This window comes from Oncorhynchus keta, chromosome 22, assembly GCF_023373465.1.
Source record: "Oncorhynchus keta strain PuntledgeMale-10-30-2019 chromosome 22, Oket_V2, whole genome shotgun sequence".
Classification (NCBI taxonomy): domain Eukaryota; kingdom Metazoa; phylum Chordata; class Actinopteri; order Salmoniformes; family Salmonidae; genus Oncorhynchus; species Oncorhynchus keta.
The window spans coordinates 30,296,133-30,307,640 of record NC_068442.1 but is presented as its reverse complement, the minus strand read 5'-3'; the positions used below and the strand labels follow the sequence as shown (position 1 = coordinate 30,307,640).

At 43.0% G+C, this 11,508-nt stretch overlaps 1 pseudogene; it reads right to left on the bottom strand.

The window, feature by feature from the left end:
* Positions 1 to 631: 631 nt before the first annotated feature.
* LOC118400857 (DNA topoisomerase 1-like) overlaps positions 632 to 11,508 on the bottom strand; it is a 33,766-nt pseudogene continuing 22,889 nt past the window's right edge.

Sequence of the window (11,508 nt, the reverse complement as noted above, 5' to 3'; positions counted from 1 at the left end):
GTGCCAACAGCATTTAAACAATTTAACTTGGAAAAACATTACGTGAAGAAAGAGTTATGTAGTTCAATATACGGGCAGGTAGATAAAGCCTGATAGAGCAGAGGATTAAACCTAGGAGGTCCTAGTCTTTACATTTAGGTAGAACTAGGGGGTAGAGGCTGACTTGTAAAGTCATGTCAATAGCGCAGCCAAACTTATCCCTCTGAGATTTGTTATATTTTGTCCAGAAGCACCTCAATGTTCTTACACCTATGAGGAGGGCAAAATAATGTGAGAAATTATGTACAATATTAATAACAGGATAATAATATATGAATTTCAATTGCATGTGAAGACATTGAGGTGTCAGTGTTTGATGCACATACAGTGTCATATTTCAGACCTGTGTGCGCCCTCACCAGGCAATGCTGATTCATGGGTCCAGGTAAGTTGAGTTTGGAGGTGCCCAGGGGAATCTGCTTGTTCTCCTGTCTGGGGCCTGAACCTCCATCTTCATAAGCTTCTTACAGCGCTGCACAGCCTTCTTACACTCCACCACCCTAAACACACACACACAGAAAGGAGTGTTCAGTCAGGATATCGTCTTCCCTTTATGAGCAATAATATTCCGTCTGCTACCAGTAAGGGCCACTCATGCCTGCAGCTTGCCGTCTGAGCTGTGAGCTTTGACCTCCTTGGACAGCTTCAGCTTACTCTTGGCCAGTGCCGACTGCTCACTCCTGCCGACAATCTGGAAGTGTTAAATGAAGAGAGAAGACAGACTGAAGTAAATGTTGAGCTAAAATAGGACATGACAACGTATCACCACTTTTTGTCTCTATCAAATATCTGTTGGTCCCTTCACCTTGGACTGGAGGTTGGCCTTAGACTGACCAAAGGTCTTTGGCAGCGCCCGCTGGTGGTTACACAGAACTGCAACCGCTCGGTTAGCTCTGTTGTAGGAGAGCAGCTTCTCTGCCAGGTTCTGTCACTGTGGAGAAACATGGGAATAAAGAAATATGAATGGTGTTAATACAGATATGTAAACAATAACTGACTAAGATCAAATCAAATTTTATTAGTCATGCACTGAATACAACCGGTATAGATCTTACAGTGAAATGCTTACTTACGAGCCCCTAACCAACAATGCAGTTAAGAAAATACATGGATAAGAATAATAAATAAAAGTAACAAGTAATTAAAGAGCAGCAGTGAAATAACAATAGCGAGACTATACCGGTACAGAGTCAATGTGCGGGGGTACTGGTTAGTTGAGGTAATATGTACATGTAGGTAGAGTTATTAAAGTGACAATGCATAGATGACAACAGAGAGTAGTAGCGGTGTAAAAGGGGGGGTGGGGCAATGCAAATAGTCTTGGTAGCCATTTGATTAGGTGTTCAGGAGTCTTATGGCTTGGGGGTAGAAGCTGTTTTAGAAGCCTCTTGGACCTAGACTTGGCGCTCCGGTACCGCTTGCCGTGCGGTAGCAGAGAGAACAGTCTATGACTAGGGTCTCTAGTCTTTGACAATTTGACCTTGCCCGGTAATACATGAGCTCACTGGTCATTACAAGATTGAGTGGATGGTTTTAATTCTGGCCATATATACAGAGCAGGAGGATCCCTATTGTATTTGGTTGTTTCCTTAAATATGTAAGGGGGTGGGCTAATGTTTGACCAGACCACCAGGGAGCACTCTTCTGTACCCCCACCGACCCTCCCCTGGCCCATCTCCTCCTCCCCCATCCATATCATCTGCACGTGCATCATCTGCACATCTGCTTGCCTTTGGAGCACATGCACACATATGATTGAATTGCAGGTTGCTATCCACACTGTAAACAGATTTAATCTCAGTGGCAATCCAGCGAGTGCCACCTCTATCAAAAGAAACATCCCACTATGAGGATGGAGGGAGAGGGATACTGGGCCCCAGCAACACAGAGGGACTAACGCGCTGAGAAGAAATCGGCGAGCATACTGACTGAACACAGCAGCACATACTGGGACTGAGAATCACAAGTGTTCTATAAGAATGAATGACTGCTGACATTAAGAGACAGGACATCAGACACAGATCCATAGTGGGATCTTCCAGGAGTTCTAAACAAAGCATTTTCATTCACAGACGTTTGAATAGGTTGAGGGACGTGTGGTAAAATAATGGTATAAAACAGGTGCACCTGTTAGGATGGCACATAAATGTATATGTGGTGTTTGGGGGACATACTGTTGGACAGCTGTCGGAGCTGCTCCTGCATGGTGATGGATACCTTAGCAGTCAGGCCGGGCAGCAGGGAGGGACGACAGCCACGTATTCAACAAGCCCGCCTGGAGGGAGGAGAGGCAAATACACGTACGCGTGACACGAGGACTGGAACGAGACAGGTGTGAAAAGATATGTCCTGAAACACTAGATGGCAGTATAATCATGAGGTTTTTGAACTGCAGTCAACAAAAAATGAAAATAGAAAATACTGCCATCATCATTAAAAGTAAGGAGCAGATTAAAAAAGGCCATCTTATTACTTTCCGCTGACTTAAATGCAATTCTAAAAGTATCAGTGTAGGTCTAATCTGCCAAAGACAAGAATTACATTTCCATTAACTGCACCACCACACAGCAAGGACTCTCCTCTCCAATAACAAGCTATGCTTGGAGGTTAAGAGCATGGGTCTACAGCTGTAATGACACATACCCCAACATAATTGCATGGGCGTCACATAGGCGTGTATAGATAATTAATTAACCAAAGCAATCCCAGTGAGATCCTACACTACAGTGTTGTGGAGGAAGAGTAAAGGTGATGCTGGTATAATGAAAATCTAAAATCTCATTAGACAGACCTGGGACAATCAGGACACACCCTCCCTTCCCCTCATACAGAGATGCTGCTGGGTGCTGAGAAAGACCTTCCTTCCCTTCAACTCCTTACCCCCTCCGTTCCACACCCACTAGTGGAGCCCATTAATCCCAGGATATATCTGCATGCTTTATGAATCTCTGGCCATGTCCCCATACTTGCATTCTAAATAGGCATTTTATGTATGCGGAAATATAAAGTTTTATAGTATGTGATATTTCGAGAATGCTGTAAATGCCAGGATGTTATATTCATTTCAACTTGTCATCTAGTAGAATTCAGCTGCACCCTTCTTAGGAAGAGAATAGTCTTTCCAGACTCACGTTTGTTTGACAACAGAAGATAATCAGCTGTAGCCAAATGAATCAACGCCATTGTGCATTCTCAGGATGGGGTGAGCCCATATTTTTAGTATAGGCCAACTTTTAGAATTTACAATGTTGTTCTAGACATTCAGTTAGCCTACATAGCATTGTTTAAATATTCCCCATGTAATGTTAATGGGGAGCTAAGATGGCTGCCATAGAATGTTGTAGTGTCATGTAAATTAATCATAACTCTGGTGTGGGTAGCCAAAGACCTGAATTTCCATGTCATATGACCATAGCACCGGTTCCAGTCCAAGGGCCAATGCCCTTTTAGCAAACTCCAGGCGGTGCTATGGTCAGATGACATGAAAACAGAGCTCTTTGGCCATGCACACCAATGGTGAATAATGCATATGCAAAAAATACCTCATCCCTACTGTAAAATATGATGTTGGATCTTTGATATTATGGGGCTAATTTTTCTTCCAGCTGTCCTGGGGCCCCTTGTTAAGGTCAACGGCATTGTGAATTTTTACCAAGTATGAGAACATTTTAGCCAAAACTTTGTTGCCTCTGACAGGAGGCTGAAACTTGGCCGCAAGTGAATCATCCAGCAAGACAATAACCCCAAGCACACATGCAATTCCACAAAGAAATGGTTAATTGACCACAAAATCAACATTTTGCAATGGCCAGCTCAGTCTCTCTGGACTTCAATTGGGCAGTCCATAAGCGTAGATGAAGGATATCAAGGATCTGGAAAGCTTCTGTATGGAGGAATGGTCTAAGATCCCTCCCAATGTGTTTTCCAATCTCTTTTTTAAGGCTTAGTGTCCTTTCCTCACAAGGGGAGGGTGCTGGAGCTATGAAAACAAGGGATCCATTCATTTTGACCCCTTTTTTTCCAGATGTGTTGTGTTAAAGGCCCAGTGCAGTCTACTTGATTTTCCTGTGTTTTACATATATTTCCACAAGATGAGGGCAGAATAATACTGTGAAATTGTGAAAATTATTTATGATGCCCTATTAGTGGAAGAGCTGTTTGAAAAGACCGCCTGAAATTTCAGCCGTTTTGGTGGGATGGAGTTTTGGCCTGCCTGGTGACATCACCAGGTGGTAAATTAGTTAAAAGAGCAATAAAAAAGAGAGTTGCAGACCTCTCTGCCAATTTACAGCTAATTTTCAGTTTTCAGACCATTTGTTGCTTGAGATAATGCTCTTTTACTAAGAAGCTATTTTTGTTCCTTTTTACCATTTTAATTAAAATAATCACAGTAAGGTACTTAATTGTTACCAATAAATAATTTTATATTGACATAAAAAACACCTGCATTGGACCTTAAAATATCTTGCTCTGAGCAATTGTATTAATATCAAATATTACAATTGTAAAAAAAGAAATCTAGATAAAACATAGCTCAGTATTTGTATTATTTATTTTATAAAGTATTTTTTTCTCATCTTTATCAAAGGATCCAATAATTCCGGACCCCTCTGTACCTCAGCCTGGCCTGATGGTCAGCTACTGTCACAAGGGTTTGAGAAGTTGGTGGTGGGATGCTAAGAGAATCTCCACATTACACACTGAATAAATAATGTTTGAACAAACCATGTTTGAACAAACCATTCTGAACGTACTCACTCAAGTAGCAACGGTGAGTCAGACATGTACTGTACTGCTGTTACTTTATATAGGCTACTGTATATGCACACTGACAGTCACTGACACACTCACACAGACCCTTGTACTGTCCACAACAGGTGGATAAATAAGGTCTCAAGCCCGGCCCAGCTAAACATGGCAGAGGGAAAGCATTCATTAGAGCTTGCACCAATTTCCTCCTGTGGCTGGTGCTTAGACCCTCTCCCAACTTCTGACCTGGCCTTTCAAAGTGTTAATCAGCCCGACTCGGAGCAGCGATTAACATTCCCCCCTCCAACATGCCCCTCCATTTCCTGATGTGCCATAGGTCACGAAGGAGACATCCCCTTCTCTGTCCGTCAACATCCTCCGCCTCTCGCCTCTCAGGAGTGGATCACAAGCATGTAATTTCGCACCAATCATAGCAATAACCTGCCTCACTTCCTGGCGACACCGCCTTACTTCTGCCTGAGGGAGTGGTGAAAGGACAGAGGATTTATGTATAATCCACCCACCCCTAGATCCGCCTCTTAACCTTCCCTCTCTCCCTATCAGGCACAGGATAGGCTGGGAACATCAGGCTAGAGGAGACTGAGGCTACAGGCAAAAACATAGATGGATGGAGATGGTTCTCTGAGGCTAGATTCACACCTGTGGCTGTTATGGTCACTCACTGGGCTTTACTGTATCTTTAGGCTACAGACATCTACAGCACAGCAACACAGATAACATGCTGTGAGGGATGTTTGTTTACATGTTGAGATAAACAAGCCAGACTGGTTCCCGTGTGACTCACGTTGAGGCGATCAAACAGGTCATCTCCAGGCTCCTTATTCTCCATGAACACCTGAATAAACCAAATAAGGTCAAGAGAGAGAGACAGGTTTTAAATCCTACCCTGTCCTAGACCTCCAGCCCAGACACACAGATGCTCACATCTAGTCTACACACTGATCATGATAGGAGAGCCCAGGGTTGTCTAACCTGCTCCTTCAGCTCACAGGGGAGACAGAGAGTGATGGAGGAAAAGAAGATCTGCATCAGTTATATTTTCCAAGAAGTCCTGTTTTCTTCCTGCTCTAAATAAGCCAGCTAAAATATGCAAGGAACTAATTAAATGTTAACAGATGTGTTGCTTTTTAAAACAGACCGATTTGAATGACAATTTATCCTTGAGCCAATACTAAATAACTAAATAGGGAAATAAGAGACTTTGATGAATGTGTGAGGATTTAGAAAGATTTATTCCAGACTCAGTGTCTGGAGTGGTGCAACAGAGAGCTGACAGCTGATTGATCAACCAATGTGTTGGAGTCATCAGGAAGGACCTGAAAATATGGCAACAATCTGCACTCATCGCAGGCTGTTTATGCATGAACAGATGTCTAAGACAGAGCAGTATGGTGGTTCAACATTCAAAATGCTGTTTAGATGATACGCAAAGTGACCGGACACAGACATACACTTCACAATGCAGATGCTGGCAAGTGTAGATTGGTAAATAGATAATCATGTAATCTGGCTATCCAACACTTTGCATTGCAATTCATCACTCTCTCCCATGGAGCTGGAATGAGAAATCATTCTATTCAATCTGACATTTACCAGCTATCCCTTTCCCTCAGAATAAACAAACACAAATATTCTGGACACTAATACTAATTCATTGTAACTAATGTGTTGCTTTTAAATACTCATTTCAATAATTACACCTTCTGCCAGAAAACAAAAAACGTTGGCTGTCAGAGGCATTGTTTCCTATTCCTCTTGGAGATAGCATGGCTGAATCCTGACACCCCCCAGCTAATGTTGTTTAGCCACATTTTCACACTGACAGACAGCTGCTTGGCAGAACAGAATGAAATCTAGTGAAAATCGCCCTTCATTTTGTTTTTTGTGTCAGAATTACTTTGACTGACATATTCAATATTGGGCCTGATGGGATAATCAATTAAAGTGTGAATAGACAATTGTTTGGATACATTTTTCCTTCCTCAGTAGTTTATCTTGAACATGTAAAGCAGTCATTTGGGTTTGAGTGTTGGCATATTCCTCAATTGAAAAGTATTGGAGGAATTACTTTGTTATGAAGAACAACCCTAGAAGTGGAACTCCTTTTGCATAATCCCCATCAAATTGATCTGTCAATTATTTCTCTAAAAATGATTATTAAACTACTAACTTTCATTTGAACTCTTGACTTTAGAAGTTTCAAGTGAGCCTGTTCCAACAGAAGCAAACACTAGTGGTTAAATCAGAGAAATGTAAATGCTGGCAGCGACACAAATTAAATCTAAAATGATGCCCTCCAGGCATGTCTCTTTCCCCGGGGCTCTCTCCCTGTCCTCCACTCCAGGGCACCTACTCTGAGCAGACAGCTCAGTCTGAGGGTGCTGCTGGCCTTGGCTGATTCTGAAATGGCAGTTCCTGGCCAAAACTAGTGTATATAAGGAAAGGGAATAGAGTGCCATTTCAGACGTATCCCTTGTAACAGCTAGTGGTGCGGAGGCTGTTGGCTACTTACCCTCGGTGACGGGAACCTTATTGTAGTAGCAGATAAAGTATTTACCCACCACACTGTCCTTGTCCTCCAGCGTGTCGTGGAGGGTGATGTGCTCCACCCTCAGGGAGAAGCAGCCCACCGTGTCAGCCGTCTCGTCCTTCTTCTTCTCGTTACCTGCTCTCAGCTGGAGGAAACAGCAGCAGGGGGAGGACAGGGGATATGGTCTGGCAGAATGGGGTGATTTTCTCTTCGATGTGGTCTAATACCCATCAACCTGTGTATGGCAGAGGAGTGTCCCTGGCGGGTCCCCATTTGTATGAACTTGAAGGTCCTGCTGGCGGATCGCATCCACACAGCTCTTCAACACAGAGCCTAAGGAACACTATGGTCACATCATTGTCTTCACATGGTCTCTCCACACCCATGTTTCATTACATGGGTGTGGAGAGCTTCCAGGCAGTGCTTTCTTATTCCATTCAGAAGCCTTGCATTTGCTACAACCGAGGGCCAATATTCAATCATAACCATTTCAGTATTTCATGAGATTGTGGTTAAAACAATGTATTCATTGTTATGTGTTTAGTAGTTCACTTCTTCCACAAGTGTCTAGCCTGAAGGCTGAAGAAATTTGGCTTGGCCACTAAGATCCTCACAAACCTTTACAGATTCACAATTGAGAGCATCCTGTTAGGCTGTATCACCTCCTGGTACGGCAACTGCATCACCCGCAACCGCAGGGTGTGGTCTGTCCAACGCATCACCGGGGGCACACTATCTTCCCTCCAGGACACCTACAGCACCCGATGTCACAGGAAGGCCAAACATATCATCAAGGACATCAACCACCCGAGCCACGGCCTGTTCATTCCGCTACCATACAGGTGCATCAAAGCTGGGACCGAGAGACTGAAAAATAGCTTCTATCTCAAGGCCATTGTTAAATAGCCACCACTAGCTGGCTACCACCCGGTTATTCAACCCTGCACCTTAGAGGCTGCTGCCCCATATACATAGACATGGAATCACTGTTGACTTTAATAATGGAACACTACTCACTTTAATACTGTTTACATATGGTTTTACTCATTTTATATGTATATACTGTATTCTATTTTACTGTATTTTAGTCAATGCCACTCTGACATGGCTCACCCTAATATTTATATATTCCATTATTTTACTTTTAGATTTGTGTGTATTGTTATGAACTGTTAGATACTACTCTACTGTTAGAGCTAAGAACACAAGCGTTTCGCTACACCCGCAATAACATCTACCATACGTAGAATGTATGCACACATGACTGTAAGTCGCTTTGGATAAAAGCGTCTGCTAAATGGCATATATTATTATTATTATTATTACTAAATATGTGTTTGTGACCAATAACATTTGATTTGATTTGTTAAATGTCTACTGGAGAGAGGCAGTCAGAAAGGGTGACATTATGTTTGCATAGTAGAGTAGCGCTAGCCAGCGGCTGCTTAATTAGCTATCCCCACACAATCTCACTGTTGCCAAGGCCACATCGTCATGGCGACAAACTGTGGAATAACTTAACCTTCAAAATAAATAACTGGGTGATAAGAGGATGGAGGAAGAGAAGAGAGAAGGAGATGTGAGAGTACCAGGAGGCTGGGAGCTCAGGAACTAGCTATGTTGATTTTAATGGCCACAAACACACAATGGAGAGAGAGAAGGATGAGGAAGCTGGGCGATGAAGAACCAGAGAATCACAGAAACTAGAACTGGTTAATTTCCTTCTCTGTCTGTCCAATGGCAGAATGCAGTACACCACAGAATTTCTAAACACAGAGACCCAACATCACAAGACTAGCGGGAACATTTTCGATTCAGACTCGGCAGACCAGAACGGAGTTTGAGTCAATGAGAGAAGTGAAAGATTCTTCCCTAGTTGTTAATTTTCTCCAAAGGTAGAAAGGTACAACCTAGATTTGAGCCAATGTCTTAAGTATCTGAACATGTTATAACTCCAACCTCATGAAAGTGACAAACTGACACTTTTTCGTTTTCAGCAGTGCCTTTGATTTGACGGCCTGCACAGGCGCAGTTCGGCACGAGACAACTGTTAGACCCGATGACACTTTTCTGCGCATGAGCTTAGCTAGCCAACGTCCCCATGACATCGCCTACAAGCGTGATCGGGGATTTCTATTGGTGAAGCAGTTTCTAAATATCTTCATACTAAACCATCTTTTGCTAACACCCGGTGTCTGGAATCCTTCAGAAATGTTTAAGTAAAGTAGAGGAAAAGACTATGAAAATAGGAGTTGAATGGGTAGGATAGCGATGGAGGAGAGTGGACTGTGTATTCTACTGTAAGCTTATGTTTAACCTTGTTGTTAATCTCTAAAAGACTCACCAGGGAGATGGAGCAGAGCAGACTATACCCACAGTGGAGATAGAAGGCCGGATACTGAGTGGCTTTACATGTTCTGTACACAACATGGTCAAAGTCCAGTTCATCTACCTCTGATCTCTCAGTAGCAGCAGCAGCAGTACCAGCAGCACTATGTTTACCCAACCAGTCATAGTGCACGCTTCTCTCACTAAGCAGTGGCTGGTAGATGGCAATATGAATCACAGGCACACCATACATGCCCATATGCATGCAAAACACCTCTGATTCATTACGTCATACAAACCACTCAACACGACAAAGGTGACAAATTGCACCAAATCACATGTTCCTCTCACGCAGCACAAAAGAAAATAGCTTCTAAACTCGCCGATACTGACGTGCTCCCCACATACTTCTGCTTAAAAATCAAAACAACTGTTCAGAATATTCAAAGCTTCAGAAGTTCACAGTGCAACTTCTAGGCCTATTCAAGAACTATTCAGAAGCACAGATCACACCCGCAACATAAACTCACATGGTTTCCTCTATTCAATATGTTATGGTAAAATAGAATACAACTCCTACAACACACTCAACTGTTCTGCGACAAAATAAAATAAACACCTACAGATGCAGAACCCAACCATAATGGCCACGCAATGTTCAAAACAGAACCAACTTAAATAACTGAAGCAAATTTGAGATTGAATGTAATAATTTGCCTGACTGTATGAATGAATGTGTTTGAATGAATGGAGGGTCATGGGTCATGTCATGTTCAGGACAATAGGAGACTCACAACTACAGTAGCCTTGAGTTTCTGATTCAGCTTTTTTACCCATGAAAATGACACAAGGCTGGGAACATTATGAAATGTAGGCTACTGCGTGGGAGGGGCTGGTCCAACTCAAGGTGTCACAAAAAATTGCACCCCCCTCACCATCGTGAAAAATATTTTCACATGACCCTCCCCTTGTACTGTAAAATAATTGCACCCCCTCATAGACTTAACTGCAAATAATGTTTACGACCACAAGTAACAATTACTTTAGCCACCCTGTGTTTATAAACGTGGATATCGACTTTGCCACGTCAGCATGCTTTTATGGCAGAGTCGCTGCCACACAGGGCTACGGGACAGAAGGCTGAGGGTTCCCCGACCATCATGGACTAGCTCACTCTCCCTGCCCACTTCATTAGGGGCGGCAGGTAGCCTCGAGGTTCGAGCGTTGGGCCTGTAACCAATACGTCGCTGGTTTGAATCCCAGAGCTGTCCCTGTGCCATTGAGCAAGTCACTTAAGCCCAATTGCTCCAGGGATGCTGGAAAATGTTGACCCAGGCCATGACCCCACTCCCTACGGATGTTTCAGGGGGGTTGGGATATGCTAGACAACTATAGGACTAAGCACCCCCCAAATTGTCAGTAGGCCTACACCACAATCAGAGCTGGCTGCAGACAACAATCAGTTTTTCAACATTTTGATGCAATATTTATAATTATATAAAATATATTAATTTAAAGATTCAATCATGGTCATTCTTACTGACAGTTGTGGCTGCTTTGCATGATGTATTGTTGTCTCTACCTTCTTGCCCTTTGTGCTGTTTTCTGTGCCCAATAATGTTTGTACCACATTTTGTGCTGCTACCATGTTGTGCTGCTGCTATGTTGTGTTGCTACCATGTTGTTGTCATGTTGTGTTGCTACCATGCTCTGTTGTCATGTGTTGCTGCCATGCTAAGTTGTTGTCTTTATGTACTGTAGTGTTGTCTCTCTTGTCAGGATGTGTGTTTTGTCCTATATATATTTGTATATATATTTATTAATCCCAGCCCCCGTCCCCG